The sequence below is a fragment of the Hibiscus syriacus genome, unplaced genomic scaffold (genome assembly GCF_006381635.1).
Source record: "Hibiscus syriacus cultivar Baekdansim isolate YM2019G1 unplaced genomic scaffold, ASM638163v2 tig00111208_pilon, whole genome shotgun sequence".
Classification (NCBI taxonomy): Eukaryota; Viridiplantae; Streptophyta; class Magnoliopsida; order Malvales; family Malvaceae; genus Hibiscus; species Hibiscus syriacus.
In genome coordinates, this window is record NW_024063020.1 from 382,758 (window position 1) to 401,182 (window position 18,425).

Here is an 18,425-nt window from a genome sequence, read left to right on the forward strand (position 1 = left end):
GGGAAACAACGTCGTTTTGTTCCTATTATATAAACCCTAAATTTACCCAAAAAATGGGCCAAACCTCTCATTTTGCCAAATTTCTTCTCTCTCCTAAAGGAAAATGAGAGAATCATCTGTCTTCTCTCTTATTTTCCTCGCCAAGGGAAGTCGGTAGCCTCCAACCACCTTCCGTCGGAGCCCTCCATCGCCGCCTACGACGACCGAAGATCTAAAAAACTAACCAAAATGACGACCTACCCTCCCTAAACCTGAATTCGACCACCCCTTGCCCTATATCCCATTCTTTTGCCCTAGATCTAAAGGATTCGAAGCGGTTACCTTCAAAAAGTCATCGATTTCTGGGATATTTGGATCTTTCAGTGAAACCGGCAATGGTAAGTTCCTTCTTCACTCTTCCTCTTTCTTTCTTTCTCTTTTTTCTTTTCGAAATGAGCTCTCTTTTTTTCTCATTTTTTTCTGTGGTTGTATTCTCCTTCCTTTTCTTTTTTTTAAACCAACCTCTTTTTATTCTCTTTGTTCCCTTTTTTATCTTGGTTGTTGGATGATTTTCTCTCTTCTTTTATTACCAAGAAAAATAAGTTATGAGTGTCCTACTTTCGGTGGATTGAGATCCTTAGATTTGCCTCGGGATTTCATTTGATTTGTTCCCTTTTTTACCTTTAGTTGATTTTCAACTGATTTGGTGCAGGTTCTGTCACTGTTTGGATAGACTACTGATGACGACGGCGATGTGGAGCTTTGGTGGTGACTCACGCATCGGGGAACAAAAAAGTGAAGCTCACGCGCTAGTATAATGGCGGCTCATTGCTTACGGCAGTGGCTGCTCCTTTAGGGTAAAGAAAACCCTAATCTAATAGGATTTGGACCGTTGGATCTAACACCAGATCCAACGGCTCCCAAGACGCGACGCTAGAGGCATTCAGTAGAAACCCTAATGGGTTTGGGTCATGCGGGCTTCATCTTGAGCTTCGGGTTGTTGGGCTAGAACTAGGTGGGCCAACTTGTTTGGCTTTGTAATTGGGCCTAGTTTAGGTCGGTTTTGTTTTTGTAATTTGGCCTGCATAAAATAATAAAAATAATATAAATATAAAATAATAATAATAATAATAAAACGGGTCTCCGGACTAAAACAGACAACTTCCCCTCTTTACCCATTCTTATGTTAACAATAATATGGCAAACTAAAAAGACAATGCGTTTTTGTCCAGTTCCATCTTCGTGCTTTGAAATTTGATAAGGGATCTGCTCCACTATTTCTGTAAGATAGGTCAGATCGAGAAACGTTGATTCATTCCACTGTTTTTTAGGGAAGATTGAATAGGAGTCGATTTGCTTTATTGCTCTTTAGGAAGACCAAATCTGAAATAAGAATAATATGCTCCACTACTTTTTAGGGGATATCAGACTCGAGAGAACTTTGATCCACTTCACTATTCTTCAGGGAAGATTTAATCATAATTGATTTGCTTCATTGCTCTTCAGGAAGACCAAATCTGAAAGAGTGAATTCTCTTCACGAGAAAGTCAAGAAATACAACACTGAAAGATTGACTCATCTTTGCGAGAAAGTTAAGAAGAAAAAAGATAGACTTCTCTTCACGAGGAAGTCAATGACAACAAAGATTGACTTCTCTTCACGAGGAAGTCAAGAATAACAAAGATTGACTTCTTTTCGCGAGGGATTCAAAAACAAAAAAGATTAACTTCTCTTCGCGAGGGATTTAAAAACAAAAAAGATTAACTTCTCTTCACGAGGAAGTCAAGAATAACAAAGATTGATTTCTCTTCACGAGGAAGTCAATAATAACAAATATTGACTTCTCTTCACGAGAAAGTCAATAATAACAAAGATTGATTGACTCCTCTTCACGAGGGAGTCAGGAACAACAAAGATTGACTTCTCTTCACGAGGAAGTCAAGAATAACAAAGATTAACTGACTCCTCTTTGCGAGGGAGTCAGGAACAAAAAAGATTGACTACTCTTCACAAGGACGTCAAGAATTACAAATATTGACTTCTCTTCACGAGAAAGTCAAGAATAACATTGAAATATTGACTTCTCTTCGTGAGGAAATCAATAATGACATTGAAAGATTGACTCCTCTTCACGAGAAAGTCAAGAATAACATTGAAAGATTGACTTCTCTTCGTGAGGAAATCAATAATGACATTGAAAGATTGACTCCTCTTCGCGAGGGAGTCAAGTTGAAGCTTCAAGGAAAAATGACTTTTAGTATGAAAAGGTTGAGTTTTCTAGGAGACATATTCTAAGAAGGCCACGATTGAAATTTCTAGGTAAACCATCTTGAGAGAGACAAAAATTTCTCAAAACATATTTTACTGACATTATCATGAGAAAGATCAAAATTTAACATGTATGTGTGAAATGATGCATGATGCAATGAAACAAATTTATGTATCATGTATAAATGCATGATTTCTTGATCCGTGGTGGGAACGGCTGCAATAGCGATCTTCATTCTCTTCTTGATTAAGTCGTCTTTTGTTTGCACCAGCGTGCACTCTTGCAATTCTTGAGTTGTGTCAATTTCTTCTTAACCCTGTAAATTTTTGCCCCTTATAAGATTAGCTTTCTTCGCCTGATCTTGTGTAGAAATCTAATAGAGCTTTCATCTTTGAAAAGAGGATCTACCATCTTTGGACACTGTGTATGTGTTGTTACCCTATAGCGAGAAATCAAAGGTCATTTTCTGGAGCTGACCATCGCAGTAATTGATGGAATATCATACTGCCTCGAACTTAGCCCTCTAAGTTTTTCATTGATTTTTAGAGGCAAATTCATTGTTTCACCATTTTTATTCTTCACACATTTCTGTTTCATTGAAAATAAATGTTTGTTCAATTCAATGATCTGGTATTCCTGGATGATACGGGCCTTCAAAAATGCTCTAACATTTATCATTTCCTTGCTCCAGCATTGATTCTAAACATGAACTCTGTGTCTGAGAGACATGTGTCAACTACCAAGACCTCCTACTCAAGAGAGATTGCCTTGTCTAAAAATCTTTTTCTTCTTCTTTTTATTTCCAAAAAATTGAAAAATATCAATTAAAAGAATTTTTGAAAAATGTTTAACCAAACATTTTGAAACATATTGCCCCTTTCTAGGTTTCACAATTGAGACAAATCATAAAACAAGAGTTTAATGAATATCAAACAAGTCAACTACTCTTTTAATCTTTCAAAAAAATCATAGCTTATTGGCAAGTGTCAAAATTACTGACAAATTTAAGGTGCAGGTTGATTATGAAAATGTAAGGTCTTCTCGGGTTGGCCTTTTTAATACAACATATATATCTCTTTGGGCCTCCACTGACTTGAATAAGTGGTTTTTATGCTCATCTTCTAGAGATACTTATTGGTTCCAAATTCTTATGAACACCTTTGGGATGTGCGGTACTTCATCAAGAGCTTTGTAAGACCGTCTCTTATGTCGTCGTTACACAATTTAATATTCGAGCCGCCCTTCTTCAAGACGTTATCCAAAATTTTACATCTTGAACCCCCTTTATTATTTTTCTCTTATGCATTAAAGATTTTAGAAAACCAATTTTTGCAAATAAAAATTAATCCTGAGAAGCGGAATGAAATCTGAATATAGTCTCTTTCACTTAGAAATCCATGTATGATTAGAATGGACTTTTCAGGCACGTAATATAGGCCAGGGCTCATGGTTACGAAAGAAAGGGATAAGTAGGCCCAAACAAGTGTTTAAGGGTAATTGAACCAAGGACCAATTCGTTATGGTGCCTTCAATCTTGCCTTGCTTGGCTTGGATCTGCTTGCAACTTTTTTTATCTTCTTTTTCCTTTTCTGGATCCCTCTAGACTGCCCATTTTTGGGTTTTCACCCCTAGAATTCATCTCCATTTTCTTATATCTTCAGCATTTCTCGCTCTTCTTGTTGAATCTGAATATTTGAAATGATTGCACTTGATCAACCTTGTGGCTTGAGACTCAATGAGTCGCTCATCTTGAAATACTTGAATCTTTGAATCGATTCAACCAGATGAAATATTTTTTAACACCGAGGGGCCTTGAGACCACCGGATCGATGCACGAACATCTTTAAATTTATCTTCAATCACCTTCGACTCCATTTGAGTTGTCTGGACAAAGTTAGGGTACTGTGGATTTGACACCAATTGTTCTATAATATACATAGAGGAAAGAGGGAACACAAGACATCTCTTCTCTTATGTCTTTTCCCACACTACTTTCTCTCCCACGTATAATATTATATGTAGCAGCCGACACTGTTTTCTAATCCACTTCGACTCTCCATCTAAATTAAAAATATATATATTAACTGCTCATGATTCGTGAAATAAATTTACTTCGGTCAAGAGTTATATATTTAAACTAACACGTGCATCGTGTAAGTAATCGAACGATATACGATTTGATATTTTATTCAAAATTTAGTTAGTATAAATTTGACACAACATTCAGTTCCTTTCACTATATTTTGCTAACTACCAAGTAAGTTATCCAAGTTAATTGTCTATTACTAGAATCAATGGCAGCAAGAAGTAAATAAGTACATAGTTCTATTCATTAAGCTGAGAAGAGTACAAGTAGGGCCACGAGAGGCAAACCCTGTAAGCATTAGCATGCTGCTGCCTCTAGCAAGGCAACTTTAACGACAAGCTCTCTCAGAATTAAGCAGTGCCCTAACCTTTATTTATTTAAAACTTAATACTAAAGTAGTAATTAGCTGGTCCATAGCGATGGTTTTCGATTAAGCATGGACAACCTGTCGAATTCTCTTATTTGCTTCGCCTGCTTTGATAAATACCCATGGCCATGCAAATCCTGAGCCATCGGATAGAGCCAAACGCATTTGTCCATCGGTATCAAGAGCTCTCTCAATTTCGTTGAAAGCAGTTGTGGAAGATGCACATACCGAAGGGTAGTACTTAATTTTGTACATACGGTCGGCATTCTCTATTTTAAACCAACTCTCCTTTGTGTCGCAGCCAAGGCCTCCTCCATCTCCACCAAGTTCCACCCACCTTTTTCCGGTTGATTCGTGGACATCTTGAAGCTTCCACACCGTTGATGTTAGGCAGAGTCTGTCTCTTGGTCCAGTGAACTCTATTTTTACATCGTCTTTGGTGTCCGCATTAGAAAGTATCACGGGATTACCATAGTCAAACTCGAATGGTCTCTGAACGACGATTTCCGGGCATTTTCTACCTCTCTCCCTGCCTATGGCAAGCCCTCCACCACCGGCGCCCTATATCGCCGACACTACGTAGTATTGGACGCCTGTGACGACCTCTTCACCGTTAACATCCAGCACAGCGTCGGCGGTGGCGTTGGCCATACCAAACAGAAAGGATGATTGTGTGATTGAGAAGACGTGAAGAAGGAAAACCGAAGCAGTTGTGGTTTTCATGGTTAGCAGATTGTGTGTTGAGATGTGTTGTTGGTTTAGTTTTCCATGCCAATTTACAGAGGTTTAAGGTCCATGAACGTCCAAACTTCATTGAGATACGGTATCACGCATTTCAAACGCGACGTTAATTTTTAGAACCGCCTCCTACATGTTAAAATCTTCAATATGTGTGTGGGGTCCCAACGTGTGGAATCCCAACACCTATTAATCCAAAATTCAGTGGGCGACTGTGGCATTTATTTTTATTTCTGAAGTTGCCTGCCATGCATATTTATTTTTCTTTGAATTTGGTAAGCCTTTTAATTTTTGCTCTTTTGTGGATGACTGAGTGTAGGGTAGTTCTACGGTAGGACGCTGTTAATATATGGCTAAAGAAAAGTCTTATCGAAAATGTTAATAATCTTTTAATATTTTTGGTATCTAAAACATTTTTTTTACTGTAAATGTTAATTTCGCTATCTAATTTTTTGTAAAAAAGTAATATATTAGGTAGCGCCCAATATTAATATTTCTGGTAGAAAAATATAATGTTTTATGTAGCGTTTTACTGGAAATGTTAAACATTTTAGGTAGCGCTCAATATTAACATTTCTGGTAGAGAAAATAATGTTTTAAGTAGTGCTTTAACGAAAATGTTAAAAAAATATTAACATTTCTAGTAACGTATTTTCCTAATCGTATATTAAGGTTGTCGTACCTTAGACGTCCTGTGAGTGTAGGCAGAGACTGTTCAAAAGAGAAGTGAGGAAAACCAAGCTCCTTTGGCTTATTTCAATCAATTATTCGATTGGGGGGACTAATATTAGTTCTATTAAACTAATTTTTGAATAGTAATTATAAGATTTATGTTATTTGAGAACATATTTTTTGATATTGTGATTGTAATAATTACCACCGTGTATTATCTGAAGAAAAACAACACTCTAAGCATGAATAAGGTTAAATTATTGAATAAAGAAAGAACTCTCTTAAAAGTCTTTGAAGAAAGAAAATTCTTATTGATTTCTCTAACAATCTTAAGACAAATTCGTCTTATTTTTATACAAACGTTAACCCAAAAATAATTAAAACAGAAAAATAATAATTAAAATAAGCATACATTATAATTAAATCGAACAAAATAAAATAAATACATAATTTAAAATTAAACAACGGAATTGTTTTATCATATATAGACATAAAATCGAATAAGAATAGTCGGATAAATAGAAGAATTTTTTTTTGTTGAGGCCTGTATGAATAATTTTCTTAAGATAGATTTATCGTTTGTTCGGTGTTTGGAGTAACATTGGATGTCGATCTCCAAAGATACAATAACAAAAGGTTACATCAATAAGCACAGCAACAGTGTTCAATCAAACACAATCTTATCTTTCTCTATCATAAGAAAAAACAAATTTAGAAGAGATTTTTCTAAGTTTTTTAATTTCAAAGTTGTGTATAATTTATGTCTCAAATATCCTTTATACATTGGAGAGAATGAATTGAAAGGTTAAGACTATTTGATGAAGAGATTTGATATTTAGTGAAGAAGATTGTTAAAAAGCTAACATATATGCTTAAATATATGTAACTTTAAAATAAAAAATAATAAGTCTATTCACCAAATGATATTAGTTATTATTAACATCAATATAATTCAACCAAACTATTATTTTTCAAAAAAACACAACACTTAAATTAGACGTCAGTCACTTTGTTATGCATTTTTGCCCTTGAAGACTCGGAACATCTTTAGCCTTCGAAAGTTATCGTTTTTACTTAAAATTTCGAGTTCTTGAAATAGAGAAGAAGAAAGAAAGAAAGAAAGAAAAGAGAGGAAAATAAAATAAAAAGATAAAAATGATATCATGATCACTTAAAATACTCAATCAATGTTCCTTAAAACCCACATCCAAATAGAGTGAGAGTAGTCCATACTTTTCCCAAATTCTATACAGCAAAAATGTTCTGTAGCGGCGTTTTTAGCGGTGTTTTCAGGGTAAACGCCACAAAATTTAAGCATGTAGCAGCGTTTACAATCCAAACGCCACAAAATGATACTTTAGCGGCGTTTTTCCAACAAACGCCGCAATAGAGTGGTAATTTAGCGGCATTTCTAGCACAAACGCCGCTATAGAGTTCTTTATAGTGGCATTTTTTAACAAACATCGGAAAATAATAATAATTTAGCGGCGTTTGTTTTTGAAAAAAAAAACACAATATAGTAGTAATTTAGCGGCGTTTGTATAAAAATGCCACAACAGGGTTGTTTATACTAGCGCTTTTCCAACAAATGACATTATAGAATAGTAATGTAGCAGCGTTTATCAAACAAACGTTGTAATAGGGTTGTTTATAGTGGCGTTTATGCAAACAACGCCGTTATAGAGTAGTAATTTAGGGACGTTTTTCTGATAAACGCCGCAATATGGTTGTTTATAGTGGCATTTTTAGAAAAATGCCATAATAGGGATCATCAATAGTGGTGTTTGTTATTAAAACGACGCAAATACATGTACTATAGTGGCATTTTTTAAAAAATGCCGCCAAAGGGTAAATATATGTTCTACCCTTTTCTCCTGCCCGATCCCTAATATCATTTCAACGATGCTTCCCTAAAAGGGATTTCTCTAGCACAACAACGGCCCTCAGACAATTCCAAGCGAATTCGTCTTCTGTCTGTCCCGGTGACCAAATTGACCCTCTCACCGGTGAATAGTTATCTCACGATTGCACGGTTTGATCCCTTCTCTCACTACTGAACTTTTTCTTTTATTTTTTTGTTCGTATTCTGAAAATGGGAAAAACCCAGAAAGCTAATGTAATTGAGAAAAATAATAGCTTTCGAATAGGAAAACAATATCTATACATAGTGTTTTATTGGTTTACTGCTTGGGAGCAGTGTTTTTCTACTTTCGAATGGAAAATAATAGTTTTCGAATAGGAAAATAATAGCTTTTGAAAACATGAACAAATGGTTGTGGTACAAAAAGCAGGTGTTTCCTTGAGTAAGGGAAATTATCGTCGGAATGTCCACGTGGTGTATTTTCTCTGACGATGGATCAAATTATAGTTGAGAGGCTATCGGTCCGAACTTGCCATCGAAACTCGATGATGACCTGAAAGGAACTCATATTGCTCCATACCCTTCCATGGCCGATCTCCTAATTGAAGGTAAGAATCACTTAAAGTTTTTGCCGCTATATTTTTATTTTGTACTCTAAAATTTCATATATCGCACGCATGTAGGATGTTCGAAGCTTATTGAGAACGATGATAGAGGAGTGGATAAATACCCGATGTTTAGAACTGAATTTGGTAACTCTGTGGTGTTGAAAGAATTTTCAATTGTAAAAGCAATATCTATCCTCAATGAAGGCGGCGTTGCCTCTACTGTTACTCCAAGTAAACATTTCTATCATCTATTTAAATTTTTTTAATGTTTGCTTCAGTTCCCAAGCCACCTCCAATCAAGTTTCATATTGTAGGTGGAAGGTCTTTATCTGTTTCAAGTGAAGCACTGAAGCGCGCAAGGACTCTTCTTGGTGAACAGGAGGTTGGGGACTTATTTGGTGAAATGGATGAAGAGTTTCTCCATATAGACTTTACACGGAGGAAAAACTTAACAATACATCGTCAAACTAGGAAAACAACTTTCCTACGTCATTTCCCCGCGAAGGAGCATGAAGACTAAATTGTAGTGAACAATATGGTGAAGACTGTTTATGCATAACTTTAATGTTTCTAAATTATAATGTATTTTGTTGTTAAGTAGTTTTATGCATAACTTTTGTCTTAATTAAAATGTATGGTTGTTGTTAATTACATAAAAGTACATGGTAGTAAATTTAGTTTATGTAGAGAAGAAATGAAATATTTAAAATATTTTAATCTTATATAAATAAAGGTATTTAGCAGCGTTTGTATCCAAAAACGCCACTATATACCTGACTTTTTGTGGCGTTTATATCTAAAAGAGTCGTAATATGGTTAACATATAGTGGCGTTTATAAAAAACGCCGCTACTGAATAGTACTTTAGCGGCGTTTTTATACAAACGCCGCAATAAGTGTAATATATAGTGGCATTTTTCAACAAACGCCGCAACATATTTGTACTTTAGTGGCGTTTTTAAACACAAACACCGCAAAAGATTTGGACAGTAGTGGCGTTTATAACAAACGCCGATATAGAATAGTACGTTAGCGACATTTTTATACAAACGCAGCAATAGGTGTAATATATAGTGACATTTTTATAAAACGCCGCAATATATTTGTACTTTTGTGGCGTTTTTAAACACAAACGCTGCAAAATATATGGACAGTAGTGGCGTTTATAAAAGACGTCGCGATAGAGTATAACTATAGCGGCGTTTGGATTACAAACGCCGCAAATTTCTATAAAAACCCCAAAATTGACGCGATATCCTGAGCCCTATTATGTGTCGCCTCCATCTATCCTCCATCACTTCCTCCGCTCTCCCTCACAAACTAAACGCCGTAATGGGGCTTGCAGTGGCCACCATTCACGCCGTCGGTCCCAATGTCGCGCCATCACCGACGACTCTCGCGCCTCCATCAATCCATTAAAAAAACGCCTGCTGGTTTGGTTGATTTCATCTTATTCAATATCAGGTACGCCTGCTAATGCTGCATCCTGCTAATGCGTGTTGAAACAATATTAACACAATAAATAGCCGAGGGGAATCCATGAAAGAAATTTCAAATATAATGTAGCCCGTATAAGCTCTGTTCTTTGAGAAGCTGCTAAGCATAACTCATGAATGAATTGAAACTCACTGTTAAAAACAAACAGACGCAGTGATGGAGGCTGATGCAGGCTCCATGAATCAGTGGTTGTGAGTCTTATTTTCTTCAGAGGCAGTGTTCAAGAACCAAATGCAATCATCAGCAAAAAATAAAAGTTCAGTTTTAATTTTTTTTTCTGTTTTGTGAATTGATTGATTGCTGGTGTTGCTTTGCCTCTAAAAACATCTAGGAGATTTTTACCGTTCATTTAGTTTTTCCCTGGTTGATGTTAAAAGCTTACTATTATGAGTTTAAAAGATGAAGATAAAAAAGGTTGGAATGAGCACATGACCTTTGGGTCACCCTTGTGAGTAGATTAATTGGATTATATTTTACTATAATTCCTCCTTTTGGTGCGAAAATGTGCCTATCTATCGCATTTATTTGCATTAATGTGTCTACCAAATATAAATTTTATATTATTATTGTGTGTACTGTACCCGCATCTTTATAAAGGTGGTGTGATGGTATGCCACGGTAGTTGATGCACTCTTTAATTTGTACATGACGGAAGTAATATATTTATACTTCTGCTCTTGGCTTCTTTTAATATAGAGAAAACCCCGGGTTCTCTTACGGACTTAATTGGGACCTGGCTGGAAAAGGTGTGATTGTGAAGTATAAATCTTTCCAAAACTTGAAGTCTTCTGAATTGCAACCATTGCAGGTAAAACTTTATATTATGTTCAGCGAAATGGTACTTTATCCTTTTTATTGTTTACATGTTTCTGATTTTCTTGGTTCCTATTTCTTTTGTTGGAATCCTTGTCAGGGCTTCCAGTTCATGTTAGAGGAACTCTTGGGGGAACTTCAACAATTTCAAAGGCACAATATAGTAAACTTTTGAAGCAGGTATGTCTTGTTTTTGGGCTGTTACTATCCCTGTCCTTATTTTTCCTTTATTCTTAGGTTTAAGAATGAAAGTTTCTTTTCTTTACTCACTCTCCAGCTTGCTTCCATGCATTTTTATTTCTCTGTCATACATCCCGTCTATGTGCATGGTTAGAATCTTAGAGAATAACCGTGGTTACTTTATATTTGTAAATGGCAACATTTTTCTACTAAATGCTGTGTTTTGTATACTGTAGTGGGAAATGTTAAATTCATAACTATTAACTAGGTATAAACATTTTTCTCATTACTTATTAGATGCCACTATAAATATTCAAGTAACTTGGTGATCATTATTCTTTGAATGTATTTGAATGGTTCTGCGATTTCTTCATGTGCATTATGGTCTGACATTTGAATAAAGAACATGTGAGTTTCATAACATTTAGGATGTTTTTTCTTGTCTTTAATGTGTATATATTGTGTTAAATGTTAGTTATTTATTGTGTCTTGTAAGCTCACACTCGTTAACCTTTTTCAGATAATTAGACATTGATTGGGAGCTTGAGGGCATAACACTTTGTAATGATTAAATCAAGGAACATTTACTAGTGTATGTGAACATTAATTTTGTTTTGAGGTAATGTGGAAACCTTAATTGGGATGTATGGTTAGTTTTGCACATTTGATACCTTGGTAGTACTTAAGTGATTTATACAAAGCTTGCGTATGTGTGGGGAGAGAATTGTGGGTTCATGATAGAAAGTGGTTTAGTTTGTTTGTTGTCTTATTTTGTATTCTTGTCTTAATTCATTTTGATATTGATTTTAAGAGACAAATGAAGTATTGGTTTATTTGTGTTGTTTTGGTTGCCGATAATAGGTGGTTTGCCTTGCATTATCTACACTTAAATCTATTGGTTTCTGTTGTGAATAACTCAGCTTGTTTGATTAGAGGTAAACCCTCATTTTTTATTTTTTTGTATTATTAATATTTGTATATTGAAAATGAAAAAAATTCATTTTTTTATGGAAGAAGATGAAGTTCTGGATGAGTTTGATATAGATGAGTTTATGCATATAAATGTTTAACAAGAACCTAGAGGCAGGCATACTTCAAATCTTTCCAACAAACTGTTTTTTGGCTACTGCAAACTTAATATGATTGCATTATATATAAAGGTCTAAGCCTGCTATGCCTTATTAAGGAGATGGGTGTCTTTTTTGTTCATTCTGTGAATTTTTAAATTGAATTCTCCAAGTTATAAATTACTTTAAATTGAAATCTTGAAAAGATGTCGAGTCAGAAAAAGATGCTAAATAAGTTTAAGATTTAAGTCTAACACAAACCAGAAATTACAATATTCCTCTAGTGTGAATTTATTATGATGTCGATTTATATTGAAAAGTTAAAAATAAAATTAAAACTTCTATTTAGGTTCTACTTTTCTCTATAATATTAGCAATAAAATGTGAAATTAAATGTAATGCTTCTGTTTAGGTTCTAAATTTATCTATAATATTAGCAATTAAAATTTGAAATTGAAACTCCATAAATAAGAAATGGATAAGAGTTTGATGGATTTCTCAAGGGTAAGCGTCGAATATCGAAATGGAGTCGAAAACTTTCTAAATTTAGCTTTTGTGAATGCAAGCCAAGAGAATATGATTCTTTGCCTTGTAAGAATTGTGTGAACATTAATTGGCACATTCGTGAAGTTGTGTACGAGCATCTAGTTGTTTTTGGATTTGTTCGAGGTATAGAAAATGGATCTTTCATAGAGAGTTTATATCAGATAGATCTGCTTCCACAAGTTATTCGACTAATCCTGCTCCTTCTCACCATCAAACTTTTAGAGAATATGACACGGAATGGACGTTACGAGATGCATCTAATGTGTACAATCATCAGCAGTATGTTATAGAAAATTATTGTCAGGATGATGTTAATGATTTCATTGAGATGGGAAGAATTGGATGTGATGAAGAGCCAAATGGAGAAGAGGCAAAGTTTTACAAGTTGTTGAATGAAATGAATGAACAACTTTATGAGGGATCAAAGTTTTCAAAGCTTTCTTTTTGCATTCGTCTTTTCCACTTAAAATGTACTGAGGGTGGACTGGTAACTCCTTTACGCATTTGTTGGAGTTACTAGGAGAAGTGTTTCATTTTGCAAAAATCCCTCAATCATGCAAAGATATGAAGAAAATGATAAAAGATTTGGGTCTTGGATATGACAAAATTCATAGTTTTCCGAATGATTGTATGTTGTATTGGGGTGATCGAAAAAATCAAGAGTCTTGTCATGTATGTGGAAAATCTCGATGGACGACTAAGGACACAGAAAATGTTACTGAGGATGAAGCTAAAGCACGATCAAGAAAGAAACCGGTAAAGAATATACGACATTTTCCTCTCATTCCTAGGCTACAAAGATTGTTTATGTGCTCCAAGACTGCTGAGTCTATGAGGTGGCATCATGATGGTAGAACCGATGATGGATTATTACGGCATCCTGCGGATTCTTTAGCTTGGAAGTCATTTGACAACAAGTTTCCAAGTTTTGCGAGAGATCCTCGAAATGTCAGGCTCGGTCTTGCAACTGATGGGTTTAATCCATTGAAAATCATGAATACTTCTTATAGTATTTGGCCTGTTGTACTTGTTTCATACAATTTGTCTCCGTGGATTTGCATGAAACAATCATCTTTCATCATATCCATGATAATCCCTGGCGAGAAATGCCCCGAAAATGATATTGATATTTACATGCAGCCGCTAATTGCAGAGTTGAAAAAGTTATGGGAAGGGGTCGAAACATATGATGTGCTTAAGAATGAGAACTTTAATTTACGCGCGACTTTATTATGGACAATTAATGATTTTCCTGCGTATGCAAATTTATCTGGTTTAAGTACCAAAGGTCGTTATGCTTGTCCTTGTTGTGCTGCACAAACATGCTCGAAGTGGTTAGTTAATGAAAAAAAGCTCTCCTATATGGGACATAGTCGGTGGTTACCTGATAATCATAGATTTAGATGTCAAAAGAATATGTTTGATGGTGATGAAGAGTTTCGAAATGCTCCTGAACAAACATCCGGGTCTGAAATATTCAGAATGTTGAAAAATAACACTTTTACTTATGGAAAGATGAATCGACCAAGTAGTACACGATCTAAGAAAAAGGCAAAGCAGGTCAATGAAGAGGTTGAAGTTGACCAACAGAGTGATGATGAGTCTGATGAAGAGGATGATCCAAATGAGGTTGACTTGTGGAAAAAGAGAAGTATATTCTTCGAGTTGCCTTATTGGAAGAATCAGATTTTGAGACATAATCTTGATGTAATGCATATTGAGAAGAATGTTTATGAGAATATTATCGAGAGCATTCTGAATGATGGCAGAAAATCTAAAGATAATCTTAAGAGTCGACTTGACTTAGTCGACATGGGAATTCTGCATGATCTTCATCCGTAATTACATCCTAATGGATAATATTTCTTGCAGCCTTCTATTTTTTCTCTTTCGAAGAAAGAAAAATAAGTGTTTTGCACGATGTTGAAGGATATAAAGGTCCCAGATGGGTATGCATTAAACATTTCTCGATGTGTCAGTGTTAAAGATTGAAGACTTTATTCTTTAAAGTCACATGATTATCACATATTAATGCAAGATTTACTGCCAGTAGTTATACGCGGTTGCATGTCAAGTAAGGTGACGTCTTGTATCATTAAACTTTATAATATAATGAAATCCATTTGTGGGAAAGTTCTGATGGTTGAATAACTTGATAAACTATAAGATCGAGTCGCCTTGACTTTATGCAACTTGGAGAAGATATTTTCGCCTTCATTCTTCACAATTATAGTGCATATGCTAATTCATCTTCCTAACGAAGCAAGAGTTGGTGGACCAGTTTTCTATCGATGGATGTACCCTATAGAGAGGTGTTAATTGAATTATACGTTTCAAATGACTACTGATTATACCTTTTAATAAAATGTATTTACGTAGTATGTTGTTTTTTGTATAGGTTCTTGGGCAAGTTGAAGTCTTACTGTCGTAATAAGCGTTATCCGGAAGGATCAATTGCTGAAATGTATTTGGCAGAGGAATGTATAACATTTTGCTCTAGATATTTGGAAGATGTTGAAACAAGATGGAATAGACCAAATCGAAATGATGTGTTCAGTACTAATGACTTATCTCAACATTATTTGTTTGGAAGTTATGGTCAACCATTAGGGAAAGTTAAAATTGTACCCTTAGATGACACGTCTTAGGTACAAGCACACTGATATGTTCTTTTCCATCACGATTCAATAGATCCCTTTCGTACGTAAGTCTTTCAAACCCAATACTAATGAAATCTCTTAATCTTTTATATTTATCATTTTTAACGATATAATATACTTTATAGTAAGTTTAAAGAAGTCTTGAGATATCGTACACGCTCCCGAAGATTAAATCAGTGAGAGATACATAAGTTATTCACATAAACTTTTCATAAATGGTTAGGCCAGACGGTAAGCAACTAAGTCATTCCACATACTTATAAATAAAATTTGTCTTGCTTTTTATATCGAAATCAATGCAAATTAATTCACCATTCATGTGTAATAGGTTTGGAGTGGGAGAGAAGTTAGTGAAGATGTTAAATGGCTTTCCTGAATAGAATAGTTAAAAGATATAATGCCTTCCTCATAAATGGGTTCAGGTTCCACACAAAATCTCGTGAAAGATTAAGGAGGACACAAAATTGTGGAGTCGTAGTTACTTCGTCAACTACAAGTTATGCTAGTGTCAGAGACAATAATCCGTAGAAGAGAGATGTCGATTATTATAGAATTCTTACGGACATCTTTGAGTTAGATTATTATGGAAAACGAAAGGTTGTGTTGTTTCGGTGTGCTTGGGTTGATGTAAATGGAGGCATAAAAAGAGAGATTCGGGTTTGCAATAGTGAATTTCTCTCGATTAATTCACACTGGTCAACGATTGATGGATGAACCATATGTATTTTCTTCTCAAGTGAAACAAGTATTTTACTGTCATGATCCAATGGATGACAGTTGGTATGTTGTGCTCCGTAATACTCTCAGAGACTTGATAGACATCGGGGATGGAAGTAGAGATGATATTGAAACAAGATCAGAATGTTTACCTCTACTACCACAAAACTTAGATGAAGCTATCACTAATACAACACAATTTCAATGGGTTCGGGAGGACGTTGATGAAGATATTTATGACAACTGACATTACATAAGAATGTCGTAAGATTTTATATCTTAATTTATTTATTTATAATATTATAACCTTTAACATGTTATCTTTCAATATATTCATTAATTATTTCATTTTCTTATTACAAATGTTTATTTATTAAAGATATCATGCCGAGGAGAAAAATAAGTGATTTGCAGGTTGTTCGAGCTTCTGAAGACCATGAACAAAGAAATAACAAGGAATCGAATGCAGCTGAGTCTTTCGAAGTTCCTGACACTGTTGAAGAAGATGTAGAAATTCAAGGTAATCTTCGAAAATTTATTTACTAGTTTGTTCATTTTCAAAACTTACATTTAATAATTTCTTATATAGTTAAAATGATGGAACGCGCAAGAGTAGAGGACGTACAACGTTGAAGGAATTATACCAACTTCCTGTTGGGCACCGTGTCAAAGTTTCAAGAAATGATGTCGGCCAACCTATTAGCCCAGAAGCAGTCTTTTATCCGGTTACTTAGGCATAGTTGGACGTAATGTGAATCTGTTACCGATCAATTATGAGTCATGGCGCGAAATGCCTAATAGTAACAAAAATCAGGCATTGGATTTTGTTAAGGTAATATGTCATTATAATATATACTCTATAACAATTCAATACTAATTTATACTTACGTTGCACACTTGTTTGTTTTATAGGAGAAATTTTCTTTAGAGGTCTCTGACGATTATGTGAAGCAAGTGTTAGGGAAGAGATGGAGAGACCACAAGTGCTCATTAAAGAAGAAATACTTCAAGAATTATCTCAGCCTTGAAGAGAAGATACAAACAGTCCCACCTGGAATGCTCAGGTACCAATGGGAAGATACAGTCAGATTTTGGAGTTCACAAAAAGGGCAGGTATGATGTATTTTTCAAAAATAATTTTAACGAATTATAAATCATCATTAAAAGTGGTTGTTTGACATTGTAGGATCGAGAGCATGTTGATGTTGCTAGCAGGCAACAATAAAAGTTTACGCACAAGGGTGGATCGAAGAGCTTTGCTTGTATAACTAATGAGCAGGTAGTATAGATTATTCACATAGTTATTTGTATTCCATGTACATAGTAACTCAAAGTAATTATATTATGACACATACAAAGAAGGATGGCACTCCTATGACTGCTGAAGTTGCAGAAATTATGGTACGTTTATTGGATAGAGGTTTTAAATTTACCTGACTTTATTTATATCTAGACCATGACATTTTTTATTTGAATTAATTATTCACTTTATTATTAGGAAAAATTGAGGGAGAAAATGGCGGAGTATCATGCTAGTGCTTCGAGTCAAAGTCTTGTTAATGATGATGACATTGAAAACCAAGTTATTAATGACGTTTTGGGTCCTGAAAGATATGGTCGGGTGCGCTCTCAAGGATCATTCGTTACTCCTACCAAATATTTTGGATCCAGTTCATCACAATACATTTCATCATAGTCTCAATCTTCTCAATTAGAAGTTAGTCGTTTAAAACAAAAGTTAGTTGAGATGGATCAATAAATGGCTAACATGAAAGCCGAAAATGAAGCAAGGGAAGAAGAGAGAGCAACAGCAGAAGCAGAGAGAGAAGCAACAGCAGCACAGAGAGAAACAGCATATCAGTAGAGATGTGAAGAATTTGAAAAACGACTCGATGCCATGATGCAGATGTTACAGAAAACGCAACCTTAGAATCCATCATCATAGTCTCATTTATGTTATCAGCAGTCTGTTAATGTTACTGGACCGTGTTTAACTGAATTGATATTACGTTAATGAAAACTTTTATTTATTATATTGGATTTAATGTTGCTTGTTATGGATATAGAGTTTGATGTTATTGATGTCATGTTTGTTGGATAATGGAACAGGTTGAAAAAACAGATTTGGGGTAATCGAAGAAAATATTTAATTTGTTTAAATTTTGTGTTCTTTAGTGGCGTTTGTAACAAAAAAAATGCCGCTATATACCATATATTTTACGGCGTTTGTATCCTAAAAACGCCGCTATATACCGACCTTTAGCGGCATTTGTATCCAAAAAACGCCGCAAAATATCTTAACCTTTTGAGGCGTTTAAGAAAACACTGTTATATACATACGCATTTTACGGCGTTTGTGGGGAAAA

At 34.9% G+C, this 18,425-nt stretch overlaps 1 pseudogene; it reads right to left on the minus strand.

Moving 5' to 3' along the window:
* Positions 1-4,764: 4,764 nt before the first annotated feature.
* Positions 4,765-5,424, minus strand: LOC120155814 (annotated as a pseudogene).
* Between the last annotated feature and the right edge of the window lie 13,001 nt (positions 5,425-18,425).